At 45.0% G+C, this 7823-nt stretch overlaps 1 protein-coding gene across 2 annotated transcripts in view; it reads left to right on the top strand.

Moving 5' to 3' along the window:
- Positions 1 to 1687: 1687 nt before the first annotated feature.
- The window catches only part of LOC121578119 (serine/threonine-protein kinase 38-like), a 51628-nt gene continuing 45492 nt past the window's right edge, over positions 1688 to 7823 (top strand). The window contains exon 1 of one of the 2 annotated variants that reach the window (XM_041892229.2): positions 1688 to 1821. The gene's annotated coding sequence lies outside the window, so the exon portion shown is untranslated. The remainder of the gene's footprint in view (positions 1822 to 7823) is intronic. The other variant, XM_041892228.2, reaches the window with a different exon arrangement.

Raw genomic sequence — 7823 nt, 5'->3', positions numbered from 1 at the left:
AACAATGAATGGCTTACTTGCTAAATTAGGTTTATTTAATCAAATAGAAGTTGTTACGAGTGTACTGATATAAGTAGGACACGTGATATCCTGGCAACTTTGAGAAAAAACACTATGTCAGAGTTGTCTCGAGATGGCAATGCATATTCATGGCATGAGACTATAGCATAGCACAGGGTTCCCCAACTGGCAGCCCGCAGGCCAAATGTGGTTTTATTTGGCTCCCAAGTTTACTGAGCAAAAAAACAATTTATTATTATTTTTATTTTAAATGTTCATTGTTGGACATAAAACAAATGTAAAAACACCAGGAAATCAACTCCAAGTGATTTTAATTTGGGAAATCTGTTCCCAAGCATTTCCACGCATAATAGAGAGACACGTGATCATATACAAATGTAAGCAATGTTAGAAATTATTATGTTTTAGTCAAATATTATATATGTTTGGGCTTCTTGCAGTCAATTTGCAGTCTACCAATTATTTGTAATTATGTTCCAGCCTCGGACCATCTGCTCAAGAAAAAAATTGGCCAGTGGCTGAATCTAGCTGATGATCCCTAGCATAGCTCCCGAGTGGCGCAGTGGTCTAAGGCACTACATCTCAGGGCTAGAGGTGTCACTACAGACCCCTGGTTCGATTCCGGCCTGTATCCCATCCGGCCCTGATGGGGAGTCCAATAGGGCAGCTCACAATTGGCCCAGCCTCTTCTGTGTAAGGTCATTGTAAGTAAGAATTAGTTACATAAAGGTTAAAAAATTAATAAATAGAATATCTCTCCATTGAATACAGGCGGTTGACGTCAACAACCCTCATCGAATATTTAAAACATGATTACAATAATGAGATGTATCCACCAATCCAAAGAAAGGATAGGCGGGAGCTAGACCACCCGCCGTGTCGCTTTGTGGACAATTGCTCCCATTGTTGGGGGCGGTAAGACATGTAGGCCTATCTTGTTAGTATATCCATAATCTTTGGTTGATGATGACATTAGCCGCTGTCAGAAAAACACCGCACTTCCGTCGCAGTCGAGAACCAAGCGCGAGGTGTGTTCAAGAACGTCAAACCTGCATTTTTCATTGTGTGTGAATAAAGACAGCATTTACAAATAAAGTCAAAACTTTGTTCGAGATTGAATAGTGGCGTGCCTCTGATATCTGCATAGCGGATTTATGATAATTTAACAGTTACTGACTTGCATTCAAACAAAATGGGCTTTCAAGGTTACTTAGTGCATACATATCACATCACCATCCCCTAGTGTCCATCTACGCAGGAATAAGTATCGTTGGAAAAGTTGCACACATTTCGCCTGTGACATACAATAGACTTGACTAGAGTATCACTCAAAATAAATTATATTCTGATGATCAGACCTGTACACCACGTGAATGTCAAAGGGTGAAAACGGCAAATAGATTTAAACAAAAAAAAGTAAATAGGACACTTTTTGACAGACTTTATGAATATCATCTTTAGAGGGATCTTTGGGGTTTCATCACATAGTAGGGTATGTGGAAGTGACAGTAATAGTTGAAACCCAAATAATTATGCCATTCCTCTTTGAATACTAAGGGTCAGACTTTGATCATCATTAGGCCTATCATCATCATCAACAACATCATCATCTACCCTGAATCTGATCCTAGCAGCCCACCCGACAATGGCCCCGGTAATAGAGGCCCGGTGTAATTTGGAACTCAGCGGGGAGGGGCACTTCACTTCCCGTAATTTCGAGTGGATACAGACCGTCATCAGACTCGAGCGAGGGGAGCGGATCCGAATTGAATTTGAACGATTGATGCCACAACGGAGGAGGTGAGAGTAACATTTAATTTGACAATGATTATGGACACGTTGTAGATTGTGCCATACGAACTTATTTTATGAACTTTGTTTCTTGATACTTGCTTGGGAGTTGGGATAAAAAGCGATCTCTTCTGCTTGGCAGATGTTTCTAAACAAAGCAACCAGTGAAAACTACTAGTGTCTCGCTCAGCTACTTCATTTAAACAATACGAGATCGTAACCTTGTATTATTGTTTTCAGATTTAGATACCTAATATGGTAGATATGGGGGTTTAGGCTACTTGAGGAAGTTGTGATAACGTTAGTCCGTAAGAGTAAAACAAAGGGTCCTCTCTCTTGACTGACAATCACACCGTGATAACGTTAGTCTTTAATAGTAAAACAAAGGCTCTGGGGTGTTTACATTACGCTGATTCTGTTGCAAAACGTTTCGTCGGTTGCTAAACGTTTTGCAACAGAAACCGTTTACTCCAAACGCTGTTGAGTTCCGTTTTGTACAACTACTGAAGTTGTTCATGCATCGCGGTACTTCCGTCTTGTGCTTCAATTGATACAAATCGTGATAGCCACACACAGAGACCCTCGTTTTGGATTCGGTTTAATAGTACTTGCCTGTGGATATTTTGTTTCAAATTTCTACACACAAAATAACGAAATCAGCGGACAACAAGTTCAAATGGAATTTTATTCAACATTTGCGATAGACACTGCCTGAGACAGGGGACATATATATATATATATATATATATATATGGTTTTTGTCCATATAGTCCCACAGTATGAGTCATAATACCCATAAAACCTGCGGTCAAACATGGAAATGGTTCCAATCGTTTTTCACTATTCATTTTTCCCATATGGGCTTTTAGAAACACTTAAAATAAAGACTGCGTTTCTTGTAGGCTTACCCTGGTGTGACGTTTTGATAACCGTTTAAATCTCTCTAGGAAGAGGTGTTTCCACTGTGGGGCTCTATAGAAATGAATATGACTATGTTGTTCAAGGGACAGCATAGTAACGTCGCGGGCAACTCCCTCTCACAAACGTGTTGTCACTGAAAAATACTGTTGGATGCAACTATGTTAAAACCGGTAGGGACTGTACATTATTTATAATGAGGGATACCTGGAGAAAATCGGACCTCTCTGAAATGAAAATGGATGGCCCTCCCTTCAGTAAAATATATTTTTACCTGACCCTCCCTGAACGCTTGTTTGGAACAGTGCTAAAGTTGTCTATCAACTGTAAACATTTAGCGCAACAAAACCAGTTACAACTGAAAAATCTGATCATAAATTAATTTGAGAAAAAGCCATTAATTTTGTAACAGCAGCCGCATATCATACACCCCATTTTGCACTCAGAACAGCCTTAATTCGTCAGGGCATGGACTCTACAAGGTGTCGAATGCGTTCCACAGGGATGCTGGCCCATGTTGACTCCAATGCTTCCCACAGTTGTGTCAAGTTGGCTGGATGACCTTTGGGTGGTGGACCATTCTTGATACACATGGGAAACTGTTGAGCGTGAAAAACCCAGCAGTGTTGCAGTTCTTGACACAAACTAGTGCACCTGGCACCTACTACCATACCCCATTTAAAGGCACTTACATTTTTTGTCTTGCCCATTCACCCTCTGAATGGCACACATACACAATCCACACAAAATCCTTCTTTAACCTGTCTCCTCACCTTCATCTACACTGACTGAAGTGGATTTAACAAGTGACATCAATAAGGGATCATAACTTTCACCTGGTCAGTCTGTCATGGAAAGAGCAGTTGTTCTTAATGTTTTGTATACTCAGTGTATATGCACTTGTAACTTTTTTTTAAATTTGGGAAACTATCATTTTCTAATGTATTCTATTTTGTTCCATGATATGGTTGTTACTGAAATATATTTGTGTTGACTGTGATTAGGGCATATAAGAACATCTGCTAGGATAAATTAACAAACTAGGCATGCATTGCTCACCGCATGATCCTCAAACCAAAGACTGGACAAATTCTTGTTTCTAAAAGTGATTTCAAAGGCACTGTATAGCCTAATTGTATACTGTCTAAATGAGAAATGTATAGGCATTGTGACGTCACGAGAGGCTACACAGCTTTCAGCGGGATTGCTCAAGTAGTGCAAGGAGACAAGGTTCAAACAAAACAAGGATTTTATTATAGGTCTTGGGAAATTAACGAAAATATAACAAAATTCTGTTCTCTTGTGGCTCTTTAAGGGTTAACCGTTCAGGGATGTCTCTTCCACATCCAGAATCATAATTCTCACTCGCTCAGATAACTTTTCCCCAGCCTTACTGTAGTCCACGTTGCAGCTAGTGGCCAACCCAGCAAAAAGTCCTTCCAAATGTCTCTCACGTATTTCCACAGGTGCATATATCCAAAGGTGAGTATTTCCCAAAGGTAAGTATCTCCAAATCCTTATATTCCTCATGGAAGTGGACGTGCAGCACTGTTGTCCTCCCCAGAGCCCAGGTTGGAGACTGTCTCTCTTCCCTTCCCAAACCTTCAGCTCATCAGCTCCTGATTTGTTTCAGCTGCGTGGGAAGATTGGCCATAGAGGGGTGGAGTTCCCGACCATACCAGCAGATGGAGCCATAGCTGTCTGGGTTTGCAGCCACCTCAGGGGGATGTAACGTCCCTCCAGGACACAGCCTCTCGTGACATCACACATCCCCCTCCTCGGGACCGACGTCCTCGTCGGGGTAAAGGCAGCGAAGAAGGCATCACGCCGGGAGAGGGCGTCCGCATTGCCGTGGTGCTTGCCAGACTGCTCTCTCTTCAACTCCTCCAACTCTAGGACCAGGGACTCAGCCTCCTGTTGTCTCTCCTTGAGTTTCTTACTGAACGCATCAGCCTTGGTTTTAGCAGAGTTTAGCTTCTGTTGAGCAGCTTTCAGTTCCCTCTCTCTCTCTGCCTCCGCATTCTTCATCTTGTTCTCCAACACCTTGTACTTCTCCTCTGCCTTCTTCTGGACCTCCTTACTACTGCGCAGGGTCTCCTCACACTCCTCGATGGTCCTGCGCAGCCTCTCCAGCTCCTCCTGTTGCTTATGGAAGGAGCTCTGTTGGAGTTTAGCCTGGAGGATATCTAACTCTTCTGTCTTCATGTCTAACTGTTGCTTTAACAAACGATACCTCTCAGCGGTCCCCTTCAGACCAGACAGTTCTTTGTCCAGATTCTGTAGCTCCGTCTCTGTGTCGGTCTGGGCACCTGCCATCCCTATCAGAGCCCGGGCGGGAGTGAGTAATTCGGAGGATTGCACCGGAGCCTTCCCAGGATGAGTCTTGCCTCTCCGTTTCCGAGGTACTCGGGTTATCCTCTCCTGAGACTCTCTCCAGAGTGGGTAAAAGGCTGGGCAGTCTCGTCCAATTAGGACAGGGACGGGGAGGGAATCAACCACCCCCGCCGTCGTGTGTATGGTTCCCCGTGTGCTGGTCATTGTAAGTTCAGTAATGGGGTATTCTCTGGTGTCCCCATGGACACAGGAAACTGGGAGGACTTTCCCCGGGGTCAGACACGTTGGGCCCACCAAATCCTTACGCACCAGGGTGGCCCGGCTACCAGAATCCAGTAAGGCCTCCACATCATGGTGATTCACAGTTACCGGGCAGGTGGGGGGTCGATCTGGGCCGCCATCTACGACTCCCAAGAGCGAGGCAAACGGTGTGTGGGTGCTGAGCTGGAGGACTCCGCAGTGGGCATAGGTTCATCGGCTGGTTTCCCACACTGCCAGGAGATATGTCCCATCTCCCCACACCGGTAACACTGTCGAGTTTCCCCCTCCTGGTGTACTCTTCTTGGACCCGCCTGGTTTCTGGCTCCCCCTGGAGCCGGGATAAGTCCTGACGTGGCTGGGTTCGAGACCTTGGGGTCCTTTGGACGGGTTCTTCCCATTTGTGGTGGGGCCGCCCTCCTGGGGTCTTTTTCGGGAAGCATTCAGCATCTCCGCTGTGGCCTGGTACTTTTCCACAGCTTCCACGGTCAGATCAGCCGTGGTCAAGGCCTGTTGACTGATGAACCGTTTTGCCTCATAAGGCAGGGCGCGTGAGGTAACGATCCACCACAACGGCCTCCACCACCGCCGCTGCTGTATTCCTCTGCGGATCCAGCCATTTCCTTGCGATTCGGACAAGTTCATGCATCTGCGCCCGAGGAGGTTGGTCTGGTTGGAAGGTCCAACTGTGAAAGCGCTGGGCCATACCAAACTTTGTGAGTCCATATCTGCTGAGGATCTCAGACTTCAGGGCATCATAGTCAGTAACCTGGTCAGGGCCCAGGTCCCGGACAGCATTCAGCGATTCCCCGGTTAGAAAGGGGGCTAACAGACCAACCCACTGTTGCTTGGGCCAGGCTTCCCTAGTGGCCGTGGCCTCAAATGCATGCAGGTATGCCTCAATGTCATCGGTAGCTCCCATCTTAGATATAAAGTCACTTGCCTTTATTGGGCGGGTATTTTGGACAACCCTCTGTCTCTGCAACTGCAATTCCTCTGCCTTCAGAAGGTTGGCTTTCTTTTGCTCCTCCAAGAGAGCCACGTTTGCTTGCATCTGGGTGTGCTGGCCAGCAACAAGGGCTTTCAATATGTCCTCCATTTCAGTCGGGCGGGGAGCCTACGGCCAACTTGGAAAACTGGGTGATCAAACCTTCGGTATCCTCCTCTGACATGCACTATTAACGCTTGAGCGTGCCCGTATTCTCCACCATCTGTGACGTCACGAGAGGCTACACAGCTTTCAGCGGGATTGCTCAAGTAGTGCAAGGAGACAAGGTTCAAACAAAACAAGGATTTTATTATAGGTCTTGGGAAATTAACGAAAATATAACAAAATTCTGTTCTCTTGTGGCTCTTTAAGGGTTAACCGTTCAGGGATGTCTCTTCCACATCCAGAATCATAATTCTCACTCGCTCAGATAACTTTTCCCCAGCCTTACTGTAGTCCACGTTGCAGCTAGTGGCCAACCCAGCAAAAAGTCCTTCCAAATGTCTCTCACGTATTTCCACAGGTGCATATATCCAAAGGTGAGTATTTCCCAAAGGTAAGTATCTCCAAATCCTTATATTCCTCATGGAAGTGGACGTGCAGCACTCTTGTCCTCCCCAGAGCCCAGGTTGGAGACTGTCTCTCTTCCCTTCCCAAACCTTCAGCTCATCAGCTCCTGATTTGTTTCAGCTGCGTGGGAAGATTGGCCATAGAGGGGTGGAGTTCCCGACCATACCAGCAGATGGAGCCATAGCTGTCTGGGTTTGCAGCCACCTCAGGGGGATGTAACGTCCCTCCAGGACACAGCCTCTCGTGACATCACAGCATGTTGTTGAAGTGCTGTTGTTGATGTGTTGTTTAAATGCTGAGCGCTCCTGCCAACCTGTAACGTGCCACAAATGCTTCACAATTTTTTACTTAAATGGCAGGATATAGCCATGAAATAATAGTAATATAGCCTAAATAATTAATGTCCGTTCCTTCTTAGGCTACCTGGCTTGCTCCTGACTGATTTAGAGTTGGCTTGTTGTTTAATAGCCTGTTGAAATAAATGCTGAATGTGAATTGATTGTGACAGAATCACACATTACTTCCCAAGCAAAGTACATTTTTTGTTTCCAAGGCTATAGAAGGCTGTAGCACAGCATATGAATGTCATAGAGACAAACCAAAGATATCACCTATGCATCGGAGTCACGTCTTTCTCCGGCATGTACATCTTGTTTTTAGCATTGCAGACTAAAGCGTCGTTCTAAATCGCTCTATATAATCAGGTCCGTTTTTTTTCTTCTTCAAAATCTTAATCTAACAAGGCTTTTAGCCATTTTCTTTAACAAAAAACACAATAACCTCACATACCCCCCTCAATTCGAGCCCTGGTTTTAACTTAACACACCAAGCCCTTCTGGCACAATGGCTGACAAAATGTATGGATAGTAGGCTATAATTTCATCTGTCAAATAGGTAGGCCTACCTCTTATTTATTGAATTGGAAGAAATAGGCTCCAACACA

Source organism: Coregonus clupeaformis, chromosome 12 (genome assembly GCF_020615455.1).
Source record: "Coregonus clupeaformis isolate EN_2021a chromosome 12, ASM2061545v1, whole genome shotgun sequence".
NCBI classification, from domain to species: Eukaryota; Metazoa; Chordata; class Actinopteri; order Salmoniformes; family Salmonidae; genus Coregonus; species Coregonus clupeaformis.
This window is presented reverse-complemented; position numbering and strand designations above follow the sequence as displayed.